This window comes from Macaca fascicularis, chromosome 9, assembly GCF_037993035.2.
Source record: "Macaca fascicularis isolate 582-1 chromosome 9, T2T-MFA8v1.1".
NCBI lineage: Eukaryota > Metazoa > Chordata > Mammalia > Primates > Cercopithecidae > Macaca > Macaca fascicularis.
The window spans coordinates 129023484-129035455 of record NC_088383.1 but is presented as its reverse complement, the minus strand read 5'-3'; the positions used below and the strand labels follow the sequence as shown (position 1 = coordinate 129035455).

At 37.2% G+C, this 11972-nt stretch overlaps 1 pseudogene; it reads left to right on the top strand.

Annotated features, from left to right (window-relative positions):
* The first annotated feature begins 1795 nt into the window (after nucleotides 1-1795).
* LOC102138831 (nascent polypeptide-associated complex subunit alpha pseudogene) lies at nucleotides 1796-2209 on the top strand (annotated as a pseudogene).
* Nucleotides 2210-11972: the final 9763 nt, after the last annotated feature.

Here is an 11972-nt window from a genome sequence, read left to right as displayed (position 1 = left end):
CAGCTGGGTTTTAACAAAGGTGCCAGGGCAATGGATTAAAAAAATCTTTTTAACAAATGGCCCTGGGGCAATTGGTCATCCACATGCAAAAAAGGAAAGAACAACTCAAAATGCATTATAGACCTAAATATGAAGGCTAGTACTATAAAATTTCTGGAATACACGGGAGAAAATCTTAATGACTTTGGGTTAGGCAAAGATTTCTTCAGTAAGACACAAAAAGCAGGAACTATTTTTGTAATTGATAAATTGGACTCCATCAAAAATATAAAAATTTTACTCTTCAAAAAACCCTTTTTGCAAAAATATTTGCAAAACTTACATCTATCCAAAGTACATAAAAAATGCTTGCGGTTCAATAATAAGACAAATAGGCAAAATATTTGAACAGATATTTTGCCAAAGAAGACACGGATGGCAAATAAGCACAAGAAAAAAAAAATGCTCTTTATCATTAGTCATCAAGGAAATACAAATAAAAATCACAATAAAACACTAGGATGCACCCACTAGAATGGCTAAAATTAAAAAGACTGAAAATAACAAGTGATGGCAAAGATGTAGAGGAAGGAAATCCTAGCCAGTGCAATCAAGCAAGAGAAAGAAATAAAGGGCCTCCAAATTGGAAAAGAGGAAGTCAAATTATCTACGTTTTCCAATGATATAATCATATACCTAAAAAACCCTAAAGTCTCCTCCAAAAGACTTCTAGATTTAATAAATGAATTCAGTAAAGTCTCAGGTTACAAAATCAATGTACACAAGTCAGTAGCACTAGTATATACTGACAACAATCAAGCTGAGACTCAAATCAAGAACTCAATCCCCTTTACAATAGCTGCAAAAAATAAAATAAAATACCTGGCAATATACTTAACCAAGGAGGTGAAAGATCTATATAAGGAGAACTACAAAACACTGCTGAAAGAAATCACAGTGACACAAATGGAAATACATGTCATGCTTATGGACTGGAAGAATTAATATCATAAAAATAACCATACTTCCCAAAGCAATCTACAGATTCAATGCAATTGCTATCAAAATACCAACATCATTGTTCACAGAATTAGAAAAAAATTCTAAAATTCATATAGAACCGAAAAAAAAAGGCTAAATAGCCAAAGCAATCCTAAGCAAAAAGAACAAATCTGGAGGCATCACATTATCCAACTTCAAATTATACTACAAGGCTATAGTAGCCAAAACAGCATGGTACTGGCACAAAAGTATACACATAGACCAATGGAACAGTGCAGAGAACCCAGAAACAAAGCCAGATACTTACAACCAACTGATCTGCAACAAAGTACACAAAAATATAAATTAGAGAAAGGAAATCCTGTTCAGTAAACGGTGCTGGAAACTGGATAGCCATATGTAGAAGAATGAAACTGGAATCCTATCTCTCACCATATATAAAAATCATCTCAAGATGGATTAAAGACTTAAATCTAAGACCTGAAATTATAAAAATCCTAGAAGAAAACCTAGGAAAAACTCTTCTAGACATTGGCCTAGGCAAAGAATTTATGACTCAGACCCCAAAAGCAAATGCAACAAAAGCAAAGATAAATAAATGGGACCTGATTAAACTAAAAAGCTTCTGTACAGCAAAATAAATAATTAGCAGAGTAAACAGGCAACCCGCAGAATGGTAGAAAATATTTGCAAACTATGCATCCAACAATATTTTGACTAATCTCCATAATCTACAAGGAACTCAAATCAGCAAGGAGAAAAACAAATAATCCCATCAAAAAGCGGGCAAAGAGTTCTGCATTCCCTGCGCAAAATGCCCAGCAAAGCCACAGAAACCATCCCTGCTACGGAACAGGAGGTGCCGCAGCTCCAGGCTGACAGAGGGTCTGGAACAGAATCTGACAGTGATGAATCAGTACCAGAGCCTGAGGAACAGGATTCCACACAGACAACCACACAACAAGCCCAGTTGTCAGCAGCAGCTGGAATTAATGAAGAATCAGTTAGTGAAGCAAAACAGAGTCAGAGTGAAAAGAAAGCACAGAAGGTTATGTCCAAACTGGATCTTCGACAGGTTACAGGGGTTACTAGAGTCACTATCTGGAAATCTAAGAATATCCTCTCTTTGTCCTCACAAAACCAGATGTCTATAAGAGCCCTGCTTTGGATACCTACATGGTTTTTGGGGGAACCAAAAATGAAGATTTATCTCAGCAAGCACAGCTAGCAGCTGCTGAGAAATTCAAAGTTCAAGGTAAAGCTATCTCAAACATTTAAGAAAAAACACAGACTCCAACTGTACAAGAGGAGACTTAAGAGGAAGAAGTTGATAAAATAGGTGTGGAAGTTAAGGGCATGGAACTGGTCATGCCCTTGTCGAAGCAAATATGTCGAAAGCAAAGGCAGTCCAAGCCCTGAAGAGCAATGGTAATGATGTTGTAATGGAATTAACAAAGTAACCAACTGAAAACAACTTGTTTAGTGTTTCCAAGAAGTAACTGCAGCTTGATTTGAAATTTGTACTGTTTGTAGAAGAGCAATAACAATCATTGCAGTCTGGCTCTCTAGGAAGCCCTATCCCTAGGAAAAGGGAGACTGCACCACATCAAGGGATCACCCTGTGGTACAAAAGAATCTGAACAGCAACACTTGAGTTCCAGATTTTTCCACTGAAATAGCCTACCCAAATGAAAAGGAATCAGAAAAGTAATTCTGGTGATATGACAAAATGAAGTTCTATAACATCCCCAAAAGACCACACTATCTCCCCAGTAATAGAACCAAACCAAGGAAAAAAATCTCTGAATTGCCAGGTAAAGAATTCAGAAGGTTGATTATTAAGCTACTCAAGGAGACACCACAGAAAGGTAAAAACCAACTTAAAGAAATATAAAAAACAATACAGGATATGGATGAACATGTCTCCAGAGAAACAGATGTCATAAAGAAAAAACAATCACAACTTCTGGAAATAAAAGATACACTTAAGAAATACAAAATGCACTGCAAAGTGTCAACAATAGACTATAACAAGTAGAAGGAAGAACTTCAGAGCTCAAAGATAAGGCTTTAAAATTAACCCAATCAGACAGAGACAAAGAAAAAAGAATTTTTGAAAATAAACAAAGACTCCAAGAAATTTGGGTTTATGTTAAATGACCAAACCTAAGAATAATTGGTGTTCCTGAGGAAGAGGAGAAATCTAAAAGTTTGGAAAACATATTTGAGGGAATAGTTGGAAAAAAAAAAAAAAACAACTTCCCTGGCCTCACTAGAGATCTAGACATTCCAATACAAGAAACTCAAAAAAACACCTGGGAAATTCATCACAAAAAGATCATCACCTAGTCACATAGTCATCAGGTTATCTAAAGTCAAGACAGAAAAGAATCAACAGCTGTGAGGCAAAAGTATCAGGTAACCTATAAAGGAAAACCTATCAGATTAACAGCAGATTTCTCACCAAAAACCTTAGGAGCCAGAAAGGATTGGGGTCCTATCTTTAGCCCCCTCAAACAAAATAATTGCCAGCCAAGAATTTTGTATCCAGCAAAACCAAGCTTCAGAAATGAAGGAGAGAAAAAGCCTTTCTCGGACAAACAAATGCTGAGTGAATTTACCACTACCAAGCCAGCATTATAAGAAATGCTAAAAGGAGTTCTAAATCTTGGAACAAAACCTCGAAATATACCAAATAGTACCTCCCTAAAGCATAAATCTCACAGGCACTATAAAACAATAACACAATGAAAAAAAGGTGTTCAGGCAGCAACTAGCACAATGAATAAAATAGCACCTCACATCTGAATACTAACATTGAATGTAAATGACCTAAATACCCCACTTAAAAGATACAAAATGGCAGAATGGATAAAAATCCACCAACCAAGTATCTGCTGCCTTCAAGAGACTCACTTAACGCATAAGGACTCACATAAATTTAAGGTAAAGAGGTGGAAAAAGATGTTCCATGCAAATGGAAACCAAAAGCAAAAAGGAGTAGCTGTTTTTATATCAGACAAAACAAACTTTAAAGCAAAAACAGTTTAAAAAGACAAAGAGGGATATTGTATAATTATAAAGGATCAGTCTAACAGAAAACTATCACAATCCTAAATATATATACACCTAACACTGGAGCTCCCATATTTATAAAACAATTATTACTAGATCTAAGAAATTAGATAGATGGCAACACAGTAACAGTGGCAGACTTCAGTACTCCACTGACAGCACTAGATAGGTCATCAAGACAGAAAGTCAACAAAAAATAACGAATTTAAACTGTACCTTAGAACAAATGGACTTAACAGATATTCACAGAACATTCTACCCAACAACTGCAGAATGTACATTCTTTTCTTCAGCACATGGAACATTCTCCAAAATAGACTATATGATAGACCAGAAAACAAGCCTCAGCAAATTTAAGAAAATCAAAATTACATAAAGTACCCTCTCAGAACACTGGAATAAACCCGGAAATTAACTCCAAAAAGAACCCTCAAAACTATAAAAATACATTGAAATTAAATAATCTACTCCTGAACAATCTTTGGGTCAATAATGAAATCAAGATGGAAATTTAAAAATTATTTGAATTGAATGATAATAGTGACACAACTTATCAAAACCTCTGGGATACAGCAAAAGTGGTGCTAAGATGAAAGTTCAGGCCGGGCGCGGTGGCTCAAGCCTGTAATCCCAGCACTTTGGGAGGCCGAGGCGGGCGGATCACAAGGTCAGGAGATCGAGACCACAGTGAAACCCCGTCTCTACTAAAAATACAAAAAATTAGCCGGGCGCGGTGGCGGGCGCCTGTAGTCCCAGCTACTCAGGAGGCTGAGGCAGGAGAATGGCGGGAACCCGGGAGGCGGAGCTTGCAGTGAGCCGAGATCGCGCCACTGCACTCCAGCCTGGGCAACAGCGTGAGACTCCGTCTCAAAAAAAAAAAAAAAAAAAAGATGAAAGTTCATAGCATTAAATGCCTACATCAGAAGTCTGAAAGAGCACAAATAGATAATATGATGTCACATCTCAAGGAACTAGAGAAACAAGAACAAATCAAACTCAAACCCAGCAGAAGAAAAGAAATAACAAAGAGCAGAACTAAATGAAATTGAAAAAAAAAATGCAAAAGATAATTGAAGCAAAAAGCTGGTTCTTTGAAAAGATAAACAAAGTTGATAGACAATTAGTGAGATTAACCAAGAAATAAAAAGAGAAGATCCAAATAAGCTTAATTAGAAACAAAACAGTAGATTACAATCTATATCACAGAAATACAAAAGATCATTTAAGGCTACAATGAATACTTTTACATGCACAAACCAGAAAATCTAGAGGAGATGGGAAAATTCCTGGAAATATACAAACCTCCTAGATTAAATCAGAAAGAAATAGAAACTCTGAACAGACCAGTAACAAGTAGCGAATTGAAACAGTAATTAAATAATTGCCAACAAAAAAAAAGTCCAGCACCAAATTCTATCAGGCATTCAAAGAAGAACAGGTACCAATCTTGCCAAAACTATTCCAAAAGATACAGAAAGAAGGAATCCTCTGTAAGTCATTCTATGAAACCAGTATCACCCTAATACCAAAACCAGGACAAGACATAACAAAAAAAGAAAACTCCAGACCAATATCCCTGATGAACATAGATGCAAAAATCCTCAACAAAATATCAGCTAGCCAAATTCAACAACATATCAAAAAGATAATCCACCATGATCAAGCAGATTTCATACCAAGGATGCAGGGATGGTTTAATATACACAAGTCAATAAATGTGACACACCACATAAACAGAATTAAAAACAAAAATCACATGATCATCTCAATAGATGCAGAAAAAGCATTTGACAAATCCAGCATCTCTTTATTAATATATTAAAACCCTGAGCAAAGTCAGCATAGAATAAAATACCTCGAGCTAATAAAAGCCATCTATGACAAACCCACAGTCAACATCATACTGATCAGGAAAAAGCTGAAAGCATTTCCACTGAGAACTGGAACAAGACAAGGATGCCCACTTTCACCACTGTTATTCACCATTGTAGTGGAATTCCTAGCCAGAGCAATCAGACAAGAGAAAGAAATAAAGGGCAATCAAACTGGTAAAGAGGAAGTCAAACCGTCGCTGTTCACCAATGATATGATCATATACATAGAAAACCCTAAAGACTCATCCAGAAAGCTCCTAGACCTGATAAATGAATTTAGTAAAGTGTCAGGATACAAAATGAATGTACACAAATCAGTAGCACTGCTATACACCAACAATGATCAAGCTGAGAATAAAATCAAGAACTCAATCCCTTTTACAACAGCTCCATAAAAAATAACATACTTAGGAATATACCTAACCAAGGAGGTAAAAGACCTCTACAAGGAAAACTACAAAACACTGCTGAAAGAAATCACAGACGACACAAACAAATGGAAATACATCCCATGCTCAGGGATGGGTAAAATCAATATTATGAAAATGACGGTCCTGCCAAAAGCAATCTACAAATTCAATGCAATTCCCATCAAAATACCACCATCATTCTTCACAGAACCAGAAAAAACAATCCTAAAATTCATATGGAACCATAAAAGAGCCCACACAGTCAAAGCAAGACTATGCAAAAAGAACAAATCTGGAAGCCCTATGTTACCCAACTTCAAACTATACCACAAGTTACCAAAACAGCATGGTTCTGGTATAAAAACAGGCATGTAGACCAGTCGAACAGAATAGAGAACCCAGAAATAAAACCAAATATTTACAGCCAACTGATCTTTGACAAAGCAAACAAAAACATAAAGTGGGGAAAGGACACCCTATTCAACAAATGGTGCTAGGATAATTGGCAAGTCACATGTAGGAGAATGAAACTGGATCTTCATCTCTCACCTTATAAAAAAATCAACTCAAGATGGATCAAAGACTTAAATCTAAGACCCGAAACTATAAAATTTCTGAAAGATAACATCAGAAAAACCCTCCTAGACATTGGCTTAGGCAAAGATTTCATGACCAAGAACCCAAAGCAAATTCAACAAAAACAAAGATAAATTTGTGGGACTTAATTAAAGAGCTTTTGCACAGCAAAAGGAACAGTCAGCAGAGTAAACAACAACCCACAGAGCAAGAGAACATATTTGCAAACTGCATCCGACAAAGGACTCATATCCAGAATCTACAAGGAGCTCAAATAAATCAACAAGAGAAAAACAAATAATCCTATCAAAAAGTAGCCTAAAGACATGAATAAACAAGTCTCAAAAGAACATATACAAGCAGCCAACAAACATATGAAAAAATGCTGGACATCACGAATTATCAGGGAACTGCAAATCAAAACCACAATGAGATACCACCTTACTCTTGCAAGATTTTTTTTTTTTTTTTTTTTTTTGAGACGGAGTCTCGCTCTGTCGCCCAGGCTGGAGTGCAGTGGCCGGATGGCAGCTCACTGCAAGCTCCGCCTCCCGGGTTTACGCCATTCTCCTGCCTCAGCCTCCTGAGTAGCTGGGACTACAGGCGCCCGCCACCTCGCCTGGCTAGGTTTTTGTATTTTTTAGTAGAGACGGGGTTTCACCGGGTTAGCCAGGATGGTCTCGATCTCCTGACCTCGTGATCCGCCCGACTCAGCCTCCCAAAGTGCTGGGATTACAGGCTTGAGCCACCGCGCCCAGCCAAGATTTTTTTTTATTTAAAAAATCAAAACATAACAGATGTTGGCATGGATGTGGCAAAAAGGGAACACTGTTATACTGCTAGTAGGAATGTAAACAAGGGCAACCACTATGGAAAACAGAAAGGAGATTCCTTAAAGAACTAAAAGTAGATCTACCATTTGATCCAGCAATCCCACTGCTGGGTATCTACCCAAAGGAAAAGAAGTCATTATATGAAAAAGACACTTGCACGTGCATGTTTATAGCAGCACAATTTGCAATTGCAAAAATATGGAACCAGCTTAAATGCTCATCGACTAACCAATGAATAAAAAATGTGATGTGTGTGTTATATATATAATGTGTGATATATACATATACACACACATATATAGGAATAAATATATATATATAGGAATATATAAAAAGTAACGAAATAATGGTATTCACAGTAACCTAGATGGAGGTGGAGACCATTATTCTAAGTAAAGTAATTCAGGAATGGAAAACTAAACATGGTATGTTCTCACTTGTAAGTGAGAGCTAGGCTATGAGGACACAAAGGCATAAGAATGATATAATGGACTTTGGGAACTCAGGTGGGGATGGGTGGGAGAGGAGCAAGGAATAAAATACTACACATTGGGTGCAGTGTACACTGCTCAGATGACAGGCACACCAAAATCTCAGAAATCACCACTAAAGAACTTCTCCATGCAACCGAACACCACCTGTTCCCCAAAAACTACCAAAATAAAAAAATAAAAAGAAATAAAATAAAATAATAAAGACCAAAAAAGTGGGCAAAGGACATGAATAGACACTACTCAAAAGAAGATATACGAATAGCCAGCAAACGTATGAAAACATGATTAACATCACTAATCATCAGGGAAATGCAAATTAAAACCACAATGAGATACTACCTTACCCCAACCAGAATGGCCATTTTATTTGAAGTCAAAAAACAACAGATGTAGGTATGGATGTGGTACAAAGGGAATGCTTATGCACGTAGGAATGTAAATTAGTACAACCTCTATGGAAAACAGTATGGAGATTTCTCAAAGAACTAAAAGTAGATCAACCACTAGATCCAGCAATCCCACTACTGGGTATCCACCCATAGGAAAAGTCATTATATCAAAAACGTATCTGCATGCGTGTGTTTATCACAGTGCAATTTACCATTGCAAAGATATGGAACTAACTTAAGTGCCCATCAGCTGATAAGTGGATAAAGTAGACAGATGATAGATAGATAGATAGATAGACACACACACACAGACACACACACACACACACACACACACACTATTAAATACTACTCAGTCATAAATAGGAATGAAATAATGCCTTCTGCAGCAACTTGGATGGAGGATGGAGCTGGCGGCCATTATTCTAGGTGAAATAACACAGGAATGGAAAACCAAGTACTGTATGCTCTCACTTACAAGGGAGGCATACAGAGGGGTATAATGGACACTGGAGACTTAGAAGCAGGGAGAGGTGGGGGAGAGGTGAAGAATAAAAAGCAACATATTGAGTACAATGTATACCACTCAGGGGATATGTGCACTAAAATCTCAGATTTTACCACTGTACAATTTATCCGTGTAACCAAAAACTGCTTGTTCCCCAAAAGCTATTGAAATTAAAAATATATTTTTAAAAAGATGTACAAACTCTCATACATTGCTAACAGGAGTGTAAAATGATACACTTTGGAATACAAGCAGTTCCTTATAAATTTAACATACAGCTACTATAAGAACCAACAATTCCACTCTACTTATTAACCCAAAAGAAATGGAAGTATATGTCCACACATAACTTTCATGCAAATGTTTAAAATAGCTTTACTCAAAACAGCCAAAAACTAAAAGTAGTCCAAATATTCACCTGTAGGTGAATGGATAAACAAATCTTGATATACCCAAACAAAGGAAGATTCAGCAATAAAAATAAACTATTGAAACCCACAACATAGATTAATCTCAAAAACAGTATGCAGAGTGAAAGAAGTCACACCCAAAATATATACATCCTGTATGATTTCATTCATATATATATATTATACACATATATGTGTATATATACAGACACATATATGTGTATGAATAAAACAAATAATGCTATCAAAAAGTAGGATTTCATTCATATATATAATATACACATACGTATATAGACACATATATATATGAATGATGTGTGTGTATATATGAATGAAATTATATACACACATATATATGTGTATATATATAAATTTTTTTTGAGACAGGATCTGGCTCTGTCACCCAGGCTGGAGTGCAGTGGTGCAATTTTGGCTCACTGCAACCTCTGTCTCCCAGGCTCAAGAGATCCTCCCACATCAGCCTCCTGAGTAGCTGGGACCACAGGTGCATGCCACCATGCCCGGATAATTTTTATATTTTTTGTAAAGGCAGGGTTTTGCCTTGATGACAAGGCTAGGCCTGAACTCCTGGGCTCAAGCAATCCACCCACCTCAGCCTCCCAAAGTGCTGGGATTACAGGCATGAGCCACCACACCTGGCCAATGCCATATATTTAAAATTCTAGAAAATGCAATCTAATCTATAGCAATAAAAGCTGATCTGTGATTGCTTGGGACTAGAGGTGAAAGAGGGATTGACCATAAGAAGACAGAGAAGGAACTTAGGCCTGATGGAAATCTTGTGTGTGGCTCACGGTGGTGGTTATATATATACATTCATCAAATTCACCAAAATTAAAATAGGTGAAGCTTATTTTATATTAATTTATCTCAATAAACTGAATTTTTTTTTAAAAGGGGGAAACTTTCCAAGAAGCAGCATTAAAATATAGTTGCCTCTGTATCAGCAGGGGACTGGTCCCAGGACTCCCACGGATACCAAAATCCACAGACGGTCATGTCCCTGACATAATGTATGAGTGATGTATACCTTTGTTACACATAAGCTTTGTTGCATATAATGCATATAAGCTATGCACACCCTCCCATTTACCTTAAATCATCTCCAGATTACCTATAATACCTAACATAATGTAAATGCTATGTAAATAGTTGTTATACTGTGTTGATGTTTGTATTATTTTATTATTGTATTATTCTTTTTACTTTTTTATTTTTCTAATAATTTTAACCAATAGTTGGTTGAATCCTCGGATATGGAACCTGCAGATACAGAAGGCCAACTGTACAATAAACTGAAACTTTCTTCCTGGGTTAATCAGAGGATTAAAAAAATAAAAAGAGAGTAACTTCTCCTTAAGTGAATCAATGTTTTTAATCTCCAAAATCAACTGTGAGGACACACGGCCTTTTGCAGTTACAACTAACCCTACAAAGTGCCTGCCTTTTCCATCCTTCATCCCATCTTTGGATAAGATTTTAATGATCAGCTAATACATTAGCAGGAATTAGTTGGCAACCATGGAAAAGGTCAGGCTTTATAGACATGGAACAGAAGAGGGGCGAAGGCTACAGTTTCACCTCAAGCCTTAGGAGATCCAGGCGCAGTGTCTCACGCCTATAATCCCAGCACTTTGGGAGGCCGAGGAGGGTGGATCACTTGAGGTCAGGAGTTTGAGACCAGCCTGGCCAACATGGTGAAACCCTGTCTCTACTAAAAATACAAAAATTAGGCAGGCATGGTGGCACGCACCTGTAATCCCAGCTACTCTGGAGGCTGAGGCATGAGAATCGCTTGAACCCAGGAGGCAAATGTTGCAGTGAGTCAAGATATATGTAAAATGTATAGAATACTGGCATTCTAAGAATACACCCATGAGCTGTGGAGACGACGGGGAAGAAGAAACAGAGGGAGAAAGAGAAAGCAGAGGGGGCATCCTCTCAGCTGCTCGGCCTCTTGCTCTCACTCAGGCACCTGACCCTTCAATTTCCCATGGGACAACCTGGACACAGGTCAGGCTACAGCAAGGAACCAAGCAATGAACGGTTCAGAAGCAGCAGCCTTGGCCGCTGAAAACGATGCATCTGCTCAGACCCACTCCTAACAGCGACGGGACTCCAGGTGAAAAGTCCCAGTGTAGGCTCATATCCTGTATGCCTAAAATATCAAAAGTTATAAATCAAGCTATCAAACTGCTAAATGCAATGTGACATATTACCCTACATTGATCAGTATACCTTCATATGGACAAAGTTTAAAATATGTATAAAGTTAGGTTTTAATATAACTGAAGGTTGGCAAAATATCAAACAATTAAATGTAGTATTGCCTATGTCTGAGTGTTCTATTAACGGGCTAGTGGTGTTTGATATGTAACAAAGGTATACATCATTCATACAT